Here is a 13,579-nt window from a genome sequence, read left to right on the forward strand (position 1 = left end):
CAATGCGTATGATCGAATGGAGTGAAATTTAATCAATGTCATTCTCATCAAGTTTGAGGTTTTGGAGAAAATGGTGAACCTCATTAAGGAGTGTGTTTGCACGGCCTTTAGCGCTATCTTTCTTAATGGAAGGTCTATTTGAAAGTTTAAACTCGAAAGAGGTCTTAGACAAGGTGACTCTCTCTCACCCTACCTCTTGATTATAGCTTCAAAAATATTGAGTAAACATTTTAGCCGAGATCAACCCACATGTTTAGGCACATCACTTTTTTTATGAGTTAGTGAGATGAGAAAACAGCTTGCGAACTTTCATTGTTCATTTGAATTGGTTTGGTCACTACATTGAGCTTCTCTACATGGTTAGTAGTTTGTTTGGACATTTTGTGAGATGATTCTTGATTAAACATGGATACTTATCCTTAGGGCCATTTTCTCTTCGTTCTTCCTCTCTCTTTCATTCTTCTTTAGTCATTCTTTATGTTCTTTCTCCACCCTCTATTCCGTCTATGTCGTCTTCTTCATTTATTTTATATTTGCTTATTTCATTAAAAAAATCACAAAAAAAGAACAGAAAAAAAAATGAAGCATTATTCAGTCTTAAGGTTTTTTTTTTTCATCATCCTTCTTCTTTTTCTTCTTCTTCTTCTTTGTAATATTTATTTCTCACTTTGATTTTCTTCATTAATTTCTCTTTCTTCTCACCTTCTTCCTTTCTTCATGTCTTCTCTTCTTCCCACATTGGCTCTTAGATCATTTGTATATGTTCATGTTTAGTCTTGAGGAAATCTCTACATTGGATTTGTGGTACGATTGGTGGAAGGCATTTTGCCGTAGATTTTCTTATATTGTGATCAATTTTAGTTTGCTCGTCTATCTTAAAAATAGTATTTCCCATATTTCGAGTGTCATCTTTCATTTCCGACTTCACATGGGAGAATCCTAGCCTACACATAAATAAATAATCAATACCTGTGAGGATTAGTAGAGTCGAGGCCAACCCTTGAGGGTTGTTCGAAGTTGTTTTATATCATGCATCGTGGTAAAATGATTGATTTGCGATGCACACATATACACACTCCGTAGTTGTAACCGAAATGATTTAGATAGCTGATTTTGATGCTTAATTTGAGACTCTCATGTGCAATTTAAATTGCGAGATCGGGGTTCGACTCGATATAGACAATTTAGGAGGAATCAAAGCAATAGACATTATCAACGAAATAAAGAAAATCGATGCACGCATAATTTCTCAATTTCAAACTAGCTTAGACGTGATTTTTACGAAAACAAATAGAGACGCATTAAAACTATCTAGTTCGATAAAAGATATAATGAAACTAGCTAACTCGTTTTTAGGTCATCTAACTCAGATTGCAGGTGTTATGATGAGAGAAGAGATCAAAATGCAAGTATGTTTTTTAATTATTATAATGACTTACTTAAGTTTTTTTCAAAATTTTAAATGATTATTTTTATTTCTTCCTCTCAAATACCAAATTTAATTGATTTGTTGAGAGGTATCATGTATATATCAAGTATGGTGCGCATTTAATTTTGAAAGTAAGATAGCTTCATTTTTTGACAGTTAAATAGGATTTAGTGAACAATTTTTTATGTTTATATATAATTCGAATATTACTTTATGTTAAGATTATTTTATATGTTTATTTCTTATATAATTTACATTTAATATTTTACTCATGAAATCTCATAAATCATTAATACTTTTGAAGGTAATAGCCGTGAATGCTCTTCACCGTGCTCATAAACAATACACATACTTTTCTGAAAACTCGTTGGATTGCTTTTAGAGACACTGACATATGTGTCAAAGAAGAAGCCTCGTCCGCGTTTGGTGCTTGCCTTCAAGCAATTAGAGACAAGCACCGAATGCGGACGAGGTTTATTCTCTGACACATATATCAGCGTTTTTAAAAGCAATCTAAAGAGTTTTCAAAAAAATAGGTGTCTTTTACGAACACGATGAGAGCATTTACGGCTATTTCCTTCAAAGTATTAATTATTTGAGAGATTCCATGAAAAAAAATATTAAATGTAAATTACGTAATAAATAAACATATAAAACAACCTTAACATAAAATAATATTCAAATTATATATAAAAATAAAAATTGTCTACTAAACCTTATCTAACTGTCAGAAAAATACTTGCCATATACATGTATACCTCTCTACAAATCAATTGACATTTGTATTTGAGAGAATGAAATAAAAATAATCATTTAAAATTTTGAAAAACATTTTTTAAGTCATTAGAATATTTAGAAAACATATCTGCATGTTGATCTCTTCTCTCGTCATAACATCCACAGTCTGAGCTAGACGACCTAAAAACGAACTAGCTGCTTTCATTATATCTTTAATCGAACTAGATAGTTTCAATGCGCATCTATTTATTTTCGTGAAAACCACATAATCTGGTTTAAAATTGAGAAATTAAGTATACAACGATTTTCTTTATTTCATCGATAATAATATCTATTATTTTGATCCCTCTTAAATTATCCATATCCAATTCACTTTCTAGTCGAACCTAGATTTCGCAATTTAAATTATACCTGAGAGACTCAAATTCCGTGTCATCTAACATCCTACATGCTCCTCGCAAATAAATCTCAAAGTCGTGAACACTCTGAAATATATGAAACAAGTAATGACATCGTTAATTATATATTTCACAACTATAAACAGAAAGGAAAAGAAAACCAAATGCGTGTCTCAAAGTCAAAACCATGTGCGGTCTAAATATTCTCAAATAACTTTCACACCACTACTACCTTTACAAGAACTCTTTCCAAAATAGAACCAAAAAGCTTATTGATCAACTACTGTTGCAAATTCAAGTAATTCCCAATTAATTAGACTACACTAAAATGTTACGACTTGATAGTAAAAATTAGACAAATCACTTTATGCGACTATTTTTTGAAGAACAGTCTGCAAATTTGGTGGAGAAAATTGAACTATAAAATCTTGTTATGAATAGACAAACTACGTTCCAAATTAGAAGGATTAGATAAGAATTGAAGAATAAAGCGCCAAATCTTGATAATGAAAATATATAGATATTAACCATGTCTATATCTTATTTTAGATCGTATCCTAGTTTTTTGAGATAGTTCTTTAAGACAAAAAATATGTTGAAAACTTTAACACAACTATGAGCTACACTTCACCACCAAATATCTTCAATAACAAAGTGTTCTCTTAAAATACAATTTCTCAGATAACGTTCATAAAATATTTCTGTAACATAGATATGCAGGTAGCTTCATACCACTACCAACATGAATTTTTAGAACATTTACAAGACTTCTTTCCAAAATAGAACCAATTAACTTATTGATCAATCACAGTCACAGTCAAATAAATCCCAAACAAATTAAATGATACTAAAATGTTACGACTTGATAGTAACAATTAGACAAACTAAGTTATGCGACTATTTTTTTACAACAATTTGCAAATATGGTGGAGAAAATTGAACTGTGAAATGAATAATACAAGAGTTCTATGAGTACAGGTATTCATTTAGTAAGGCAAAACGAGTACAGAAGTCCACAGGTTATGCACTTTCATTCAGTCCATAAGACTACTAACTTTTTAGATTTCTAGTTAAAGAATGATCCCTTAACTTATAAATAGAATTTTAAGTTTTACAAGCTGTCTACTTATTATACTTTCTGATCCAAAAGCACATGAGACTCGACGAGTGGTTGTAGTATATCATTCAAATATTAAAAGCTCCGAATCTAGAGAATATATATATATTATTTCAGATCTTCTCCTAGCTTTTTGGGATATAGTTCTTTAAGACAAAAAAAAATATTGAAACATTTAACACAGCTATAAGCAACACCTCAACACCAAATATCTTCACTAATAAAGTGTTCTCTTAAAAGCTTTTAAAATCAACCACAAATGTTGTGGAAGCAAGTTGAATTGTTGCTAAAATTTGGCGTTTTAGTGATCTTAACTACTGTAAAAATCCCAAATACCTTAAACATAACGTATCAGGGTTGTTAAAAGAAAAATTAAACCCAACAACTTACTAAACCAAGATAAATCCAAACATAAATAGAAGAACTGTGTAAGGTAATTAATAATGATGATTTCTTTGATGACATGTCTCATAATTCGTAAACACATACAGAAATCGAAACCCAACTCAAAACACTCCAGACAATATAAATACACTACCGCCAGACTGTAACTATAAGCTAAAAAAAAACAAATAAATAAAACACTAATTTGTTTATAGTTAACTTTTATAAACAACTTTTCAAGATGATTAATATGCAATCATTTCAACAAAATAGAAATAGTTATATGTGCAAAATAGTGAACACATACACATTTATAGCAAAAAAAAAAGGACCTAAAACAGGGTCACGAAAATCAAACAACGAGAACGAAGAACTAATTCTGAAACCCTAAAATCTGATTCAAAATCAACAATATCAATGTTTTATTTTACCTTGTGACTGAGAGAACAAACGAGGCTTCAACGACTCCGACCACGACGACGAACACCTAGCCTTGAAGATAACGAAAACCAGAGCCAAACACCAGATTTTAGAAGAGATTGAAGAAGAAAAGAAACAACGAAGAAGGACGAAGAAGAGTGAAGAATAACCTAAAGACGCAGGCGACGAACAACGACTCCGACCACCGTGAATCCCTCGTCACAGCGAGCTGTAGGTCTAGGTCAGCGATCAACGCCACCGAATGGGAGTGGAGGTGAGGAAGCCGCTCCAAGATGTCCGGCGGAGGAAGCCTCTGCGGTAGATCTTGGATCGAACGGCTGAGATTCACTAAGATTCTGCTGGTCCTCTCTCTCTCTCTCTCTCTCTCTCTCTCTCTCTCTCTCTCTCTCCCTCTCGAGAGAATAGCTTATTTTCTTCTTCCCTTGCTTAGAGCATCTTTAATGGTCATTTGCTTAGCAATTTGAAGGATTTGCTAGTAAATACCAAAAGTTTTAAGCTACTTGCTTACCATTATTTTGCCTATTAGCTATTGATTTAGCTTAGCAAATTAGCTCTATAGAGCTAATTGCTTAACCATTAGCTTAGCAAAAAATGGGTCCCATTTTTTTTCAACCAATGAGAACTATGTATCTTGATAAGCTAAAATGACATTTAGCTTACCATTAAAGATGCTCTTATATGCGTTTAGGCTGACAATGTATTGTATTTTGTTTATGCGTTTCATTTTTTTTAGGCAAAAAAGGAGGGAAAGTGACGAGGGTAGTACAAAATAAATAAAAAAAATAGTTTGAAATTTTATGTAGAAAATGGAGGGAATGTATTGGAGGGGTTTTAAATCTCAATATTAATCTCAAAATTTATACTTACATGAAATAATAATAATATAAGTTTATAATTAAATGATATAATAATAGTTTGTTAGTTACATAAAAAAATAGCATTGGTAAAGTAAAATGAACTAATTAATTTTTTTAGGAGAAATCGAAAACAAATGGAAGTAATAAGTCATTGAAATCAAATAAAATTGAATATGATACGTTATTATGAACTATAGATATTGTGATTGTTCGATATGAATTTCATTAAAATTGAAATAAAATAAAATTGAATATGATACGTTATTATGAGACTATAGTAATTGCGATTGTGAATTGTGATTGTTCAATATGAATTGAATTAAAATTGAAATCAAATAAAATTTAATATGATACGTTATTACTTATTATGATACTATTGTTATTGTGATTGTTCGATATGAATTTAATTAAAATTGAAATCAAATAAAATTGAATATGATACGTTATTATGAGACTATAGTAATTGTGAATTGTGAATTGTGATTGTTCGATATGAATTACCTAAAATTAAAATCAAATAAATATGAATATGATATGTTATTATGAGAATATTGTTATTGTGATTGTAAATTGTAATGGTTCAATATGAATTGAAATCAAATAAAATTTAATACGATATGTTATTAGGAGACTATTGTTATTGTGATTGTTCAATTGGAAATGGAAAAAAAAAATTGAATATGATACGTTATTATGAGACCATTGTTATTGTAATTGTAAATTGGTTATGGCTCCTTAAATTATATTAAATTGAATATCGTTCTTTAAAATTGAATAAAATTAATTATCTTTTTAAAGTTATATAACATTTGATGCAATATGAATTGAATTGAAATCCAATAAAATTGAATATGATACGTCATTATAAAATGATAGTTATTGTAATTGTGAATTGAAATTGTTCGATATTAATCGAATTGAAATAAAACAAAATTGAATATGATACGTAATTATGAGACTATACACTACTACAAATTCACATTTCTGGTGCGGAATGGTATTAGGTGCGACATGTCGCACCTAAATGTCGCACCTAAGCACATATTAGGTGCGACATGTCGCACCGGATACTCATCCAGATGACTAAAAATTTCACTAATGTTTAGTGGTATTCGGTGCGACAGTGTCGCACCTATTATGAATTCGTCGCACCCAAAACTATTAGGTGCGACATTCGTCGCACCTTATACCTTTAGGTGCGACATTAGTCGCACCTGAAGGCTTTAAAATTTAAAGTTGTAAGGCAAATCCCTCCGAAATTTTTTGGATCTGGGATTTCATATTCGGTGCGACATGTCGCACTAAATATGATTATTAGGTCGCACCCAATAGTTTTAGGGGTTATAAAACACGAGCCTTTTTCTTCTTCCTCGCCCGAGCCTTCACTTTCTCTATCACTTTGCCTAGCCCCGCCCCGTCTCTCTCTGCAACTCCGGCGAGGTCGACCTCGGCCCAGCCCCCCACGCCGCCGTCCTCCTCTCTCGCTATGTCTCTCTTCCTCTCTCAATCTGACTCTCTCTCTCCGACCCAACACCTTCAACGCCGCCGTCAGCCCCCACCCAACCACCGCTCTCATCACCGCCGCCAGACACTCCGCCTCCTCCATCGGCGGGTCCCTCACCAGCGCCCTCTCCAGTATATTCAGCCCCGCCAAGCGCTCCCCCCTCAGCCACTCTCCGGCGACCAGCCTCCTCCGGTACGTCCCCCCCTCTCTCTCTCTGTCTAACCCGTGGCCTATTTGTTCTTTACATCAATATTACGAATTAAAAACCTCTCGTAAAATCCGAAAGATCCCTGGAAATTCTGAAATGATTATGGCGTTTACATTTGCTAGCCGTTTAGATAATCTCATGGAATCAGATTTTTTCAGCGAGAACTCATTTGTAATTCGATGTATTAGATATCCATTCTCATTTTGTTTTGGGTATCTGCTAAAAAATAGATTTTTTAAGCTGATAACCTTAAGAAAGGTAAACTTTTAACTCATGACCCTCTTCTGTTAACATAATATTTTTTATTTTTTTTTATTTGTTTTTTCGAATTTACGAAAAATAACCTCTTAAAACTCATCCCATTTGAACGAGGGTAACGAACCAAACCCCCGCTGAAACCCCCAGACCTCCAAAAACCAAACCCCCGCTGAAACCCATCCCCCAAAAGTGGAAGAAGCCGGTGGGATTCGGCGGCGCTCTATTACGCCTGCCTCGCCGTCCATCTCGACGCCGCGAGGCTTCTTCTCGAGTCCGGCACGATCTGCTCCGAGCACACGTTCGACGGTCACTACGCCGCTCTGAACCTCATAGTCCGAAAGCTTCTCAAGTCATTTGAGGCTCGTCCTCCTCCGCTCCCGCCGCTCAACGCCGCCCTCCGAGACCTCTTCCTCGCTTCGCCGCCCAATCTCCCTCCGCCGCTTCCACTCGCCGTCTCCGCAGGTATATCTATTGTAGTAAACTAGTTATAGTGTGTTTTTGAGGTTGTGAATCTATTAAAACATGATTTGAGCGTAATGTTATAATCACTCTAAAAAAAAGTCACAAATTGTTGATAAACCTTGCTACAATTTATTGTTGCTCAGCTCATCACAGAATTCATCAGGGAAGACGATGGTGCAACATGAGCGCTTAACGTGTTAAAACAAAACAATGTTGGTTTTTGGAAAACATATTGAAAGATGAAAAGAATTAAGTTTTTGGGAAAAGATCAAAACATGATTTGAGCTTTTCGTAAGTTTTAATTACCTATCGACCGAATGTTTTTTGTTACTTGAGGATATTTAAGTGTTGTTTGGAGTTTGATTAGTCTGGTTATAGAAAGAAAATGGTGCGTTGAAATCTGTTTAACAAGAACAATGCAATTTTTTTTTGCTGTACACGAATTATTTTAGATTCACAAGATCTTAGATTCACCATTTATCTTGTTCTACGTTTTCTCGGTTCTGTATATCTTCACGAAGTAATTTTCCGGGGAGAATTTCTTAATGAGCTTTCAGAGCTTTTTTTAAGCCGCTCTAGTTTTACATTTTTTTCTCTTTATTTAAATCTCATAAGCATTGAAATTTCGTCTATTTGAATGTAGATCACAAAAAAATATGTCGATACCAGAATTTGAAGATGACTCGGAAACAATAGGTTCAACGCCACCAAATTTACATAATAATGTCGAGCAGGTATGACTTTTTTATACTTTTTCCTTGCTTGATATGATATGAATAAATACTCAAATAAAAGTATATGAATTACAGGTTCCGGATGCCGCTCGTCCAATATTCAAATTGGATGTCGATAGAAGAAACTTCAAATGTAAAATTGGAGTAAAATGTCGATTGGCCGAAACTGCGGATTTCCTAACAGAAGTGTTGAAAGACTATCCTGAAGGTTTGCAATGGTTTAAGGATTCTCAATTCGGCCACTTGTTCGATGTTCCAAATCATTTGGAAACCAATTTGGCGGCGATGTGGATGATGTTATGTCGAGAGGTGGAGACAAAAAGAGAACATGAAAGTTGGTTTGTCGTAAATGGCATACCTATCTGATTCTCTTTGATGGAGTACGCTTTAATATCCGGCTTGAAATGTTCAGATTATCCCGATGGTTGGAAAGATTTTGGAAGCGGAGCCTTTAGAGAATATGTTAACAATACTTGTAGGACCATTTGGATGTTTACATATTTGACTTAGGCTCATTGAATATCTATAAATTATATTCAGTTGGATCAGTTGGAAGTAGCAGTAGGACTGGTTGGACATGTTATATCACACTTGAGAGGATTTAATATTTTATAAATTATAAACAGTTGTACCAGTTGGACCTGTTAACTATAGCAGTAGGACCCAGTCGGGCATTTAAAAATCATAATCATTTGGACGAGTCGAACATGTTAACAATACTTGTAGGACTATTTGGATGTTTACATATTTGACTTAGGCTCATTGAATATCTATAAATTATATTCAGTTGGAAGTAGCAGTAGGACTGGTTGGACATGTTATATCACACTTAAGAGGATTTGATATTTTATAAATTATAAACAGTTGGACCCTGCTAACTATAGCAGTAGGACCAGTCGGGTATTTAATAATTATAAACATTTAGACCAGTCGAACATGCTAATGATAGCAGTAGAACCGGTTGGATATATTAGACTTTGAACAATTTGGATGTTTACAAATTTTACTTAGTAGGACGAGTCGAACATGTTAACAATACTTGTAGAACCATTTGGATGTTTACATATTTGACTTAGGCTCGTTGAATATCTACAAATTAAACTACTATGACTAGTCAATCATATTAATAAATGATATGAAATAGTTGAATACTATATAAATTCAATATTCATATGAGAATAACATATTGAAGATAAACATATTATTAATATTGCATAAATATATTCTAAAGTTTTGTATATCCTAAATTTGATTAGTATTGGGTGATCTCACAAATTATTATCATCATTATTGTTAGTGGATCTTGTCATTTGACTAAGAAGAATGTCATTCCTACTAATTGCATTATAAGTGCATGTTTTTATTTTTATTTTTTATTGTGCTAAGTTTTATGTTTTTAAGAACTCTAAATAATTATCCAATGTATGAATCAAGTATTTTATTAAGTTGATAACAAAAATCGAACTAGTGTACAGTTGGACATGATAAAGTTCACGAGTAGGACCGGTCTGACCAGTCGGATATGGCAAATAACATAATTTGGACTAGTCAGACTAGTTGGACCAATCGGACCAGTTGGACATGGTAAAACACATCCGTAGGACCAGTTTGACATGGTAAAGCACAACAGTTGGACCGGTCTGACCAGTCGGATATGGAAAATGATATAATTTGTATGGACTAGTAAGACTAGTATGACCAGTCGGATCAGTTGGACATGGTAAAGCACATTAGTAGGACTAGTTTGATATGGTAAAACACAACAGTAGGACCGGTCTGACCAGTCGGGTGTGGCAAATAACATAATTTGGACTAGTCAGACTAGTTGGACCAGTCGGATCGGTTGGACATGGTAAAGCACATCAATAGGACCAGTTTGACATGGTAAAGCACAACAGTAGGATCGGTCTGACCAGTTGGATAGACAGTTGGACCAGTTGAACCTGTTAAAAATAACAACAAAAAATTGACCAATTTTTTTTCCAAGTTCCAGGTTCATCAAATTCAAAATAAAATAATAATCTAATAACAACAAAAATAACAACGAAAAATATTTCAAATAAAGAAATGGACCATTCATATGAGCCTTCATCTTTCTTTTTCCACTCTCCGTCATATAAAAAATAAATAACAACCTCAACCATCGTACCTATAAAAATGGAACGAGTTATAAAAGAGGAATTGCATCATATAAAAAAAATAACATTAGATTCATAATATAAATTCAAATACTAAAATAATTAATTTATGTCATGATAAGATAACTAACACATTCACCTATAAAAAAAACTGTGATAAAATTATTGGTTACTAAAAAAATTTAAAATGATAAATTTTTATGGGTTAGTGGTCTCACAGACCGGTCCAACTGGCCCGACCGGTCCAACTGGCCCAACTGAACAAGCTCCAGTCGACCCAGTTGGACCAGTTGACTACTGTTCGTGTTCAAAACTTAGGAATCGCGAAAATCATGAAAACTTGAAAATTTTCATAATTTCTCATTTATTATTGATTATGGATTTAGAGAGTAATGTTACTATTTTAAATATTTTGTAGTGAAAGCATCGGGTATCCGTAAGCATCTTTAACATTACCATAAATTTCTTACCGGAGATGTTGGCAGCGGAGGTCGTCGGAATCGATTACGATGGAGGTTGCTGAAGAAGTTGACGGTAAAGGTCGCCGGAGATGGCGACGGCGACGACGACGTTGGAGCTTGGGGAATAGGGCTGCGTTCTTTTTTCGTTTTTTTATTAGGCTTTTTTTAAATAAATAATTATTAACTTCTTACAAAAGAAAAAGGGTATTTGTGTGATATTATAACTTTCATTTAAAGAGGAGGTCATTGACTTAAATTTTATTAAGAAAGAGTCATTGATTAAAAAAAAATCCATTTTAAGGTTAAAAAACAAAAAGACCCGCTAAAAAATAGTCAAGAGTCTGATATTAGATGTGTCATTGTAAGCTATTCTTAGCTCACAAACCTTCATCGGTACACAAAAGTTACATTGTAAATAATCTAATCAATATCATAGATTGTTAAAAAATAAAAAAAATAAAAAAATAAAAATGTTCTTTTATCTTGCTTCATGGGGTTTCTCTTTGTTGTATGGTATTTTGATTTGGTGGAATGTGCTTCAGACTACAAGTGAATTTTAGATAGGTGTTTGTCCTTATCTTTTTATATTTAATTTTTTTAAAAGGGCAAATAGAACCCTTGATAGGTAATTACTGGTATTAGGTTTCCAATTATTACAAATCAGAACGAGAAAAAAAGCGACAATCTTAAAAGAATCCTAGAACATAACTTGAATTCAGTGCGTTGTCTTTTAGCTTCTTTCATGTATTGTAATTTTTTGCTCAGCGTACCGTCCTCTCCCCCGCGTCGCCGCCAAGAACTTCGTAGGCGCCTCCTTCCCGGCCGCCCAGATTTCCGGACGCCGCCTCCCAACCCGCTCCGCCCGCCCAACCCGCCATACGCCCCCTGCCCTCGCCCCCCGCCGCCGCCCCACCTGCCCCGGCCCGCCCTCGGCCCTCCCTCGGGCAAGCCCCGACCTACCGCCGCTAAACCGCCCTCGGCCCAACCCCGACGTGATCAGCCTTAACCCCGACACCGTGTTATCTCGCCGTTGAAGGTTAGTGACAATTTTTATATAATTGTTATTTAAATTGAAATTAAAATTGAATTTGAAATAGATATATGTTGAAATTGGAATGTTGAGTTAAATGGTTGAAATTAAAATGGATATATGTTGAAATTGGAATGTTGAGTTAAATTGTTATATGTTAAAATTAGAATGTTGAGTTGAATTGGAATGTTGAAATGGATATTCGTCTGTTAATTAGTTTTATGGATATATGTTGAGTTTAATTGTTCGTTTAGTTTGATTGCAATTTGTTGAAAATTTGATTAATTAGTTAATTAGTATCATATTTAGTTAGATTAATTAGTAATATATATATATATATATATATATATATATGAATATATTTTAAAATGAATTAGTAACATGTTAAATTTAATGTAAACATATTGAAAATTTATTGCGACCGAGCCACGGATGCTCGGTTTAGTATTTAGTATGTTAATAGGATAGTTCTTGTTGGTTATATATGTGTTTTTTTGTAATTGCAGATTTTGGTTAGTCAATATTTTAGGGGAAACTCTGCCGAATTTTTGGTAGAATAATACGTATTTGTCAAAAAATTAACTCTTTCAATAATATAACGAATTCTAAGCATTTTTCAAAATTAATATATGTCTTTCACAATTTCTCTTTCACTCTCACAAATTCGCTCTCGAATCTTTCAAATATTAACGATTCACTCTCAATTTCCTAACAATTCATCACTCTCAATTTCATAACAATTCACTCTAAATTTCAAATATTAAAGATTCACTCTCAATTTCCTAATCATTCATTTTTACCTCTCTATTTCCTAACAATTCACTTTTACAAAATGAATTCTAACGATTCATTTTTATCTCTCAATTTCCCCTCTCATTCAACGGAATGTCAAATCCAAGTAGAGATTGAAATACCGAGAACAATCGGTTGAGTTTGCAATATAAAACAGGGGTTAACGAGTTTATCCGCCTTGCAAGCAGACTCCCGAACGAAAACGGGCAATATCGTTGTCCTTGTAAGTCTTGCAATGACGTGAGATGGCAGGCTTATTTGTTTCGATGTACATCGGGGTCGTAAAGAATCACCTTTTGAACAAGGGATTTACCCCGGGATACACCGAATGGTATCATCACGGCGAACGTCATGTGCTTACCAAGTAGAAGAGGCCAGCGAGACTAACCAGAGAGGAGTCGGTGGATTGCACGATGCTCTCCATGATATGATGGATCACGAGGACTTCGACGATTTTACGGATCCGACTCCGAGTGAAGTGCGTGCAGAGGAGCAAGTGGAAGACTTATTCGTCGAGTTGGAAGCAGAATTGTACCCTGGATGCAAAGAGTTTTCGTCTTTGTCATTCCTGGTTTCGTTGATGCACATCAAAGTCACGAACCATTGGACAACAAGTCGTTTACAGAAT

The 13,579-nt window shown here is 34.1% G+C and overlaps 1 long non-coding RNA gene across 1 annotated transcript; it reads right to left on the reverse strand.

Moving 5' to 3' along the window:
• Positions 1-621: 621 nt before the first annotated feature.
• Positions 622-4,896, reverse strand: LOC149407517 (uncharacterized). The gene is made up of 3 exons (XR_016301452.1): positions 4,657-4,896; positions 4,498-4,558; positions 622-944 (listed from the first exon to the last, which is right to left on the reverse strand). It is a non-coding gene; the product is annotated as an uncharacterized LOC149407517 (long non-coding RNA).
• Positions 4,897-13,579: the final 8,683 nt, after the last annotated feature.

This window comes from Urtica dioica, chromosome 1, assembly GCF_054948205.1.
Source record: "Urtica dioica subsp. dioica isolate 48M chromosome 1, U.dioica_male_clone48M_v1_H2, whole genome shotgun sequence".
NCBI classification, from domain to species: Eukaryota; Viridiplantae; Streptophyta; class Magnoliopsida; order Rosales; family Urticaceae; genus Urtica; species Urtica dioica.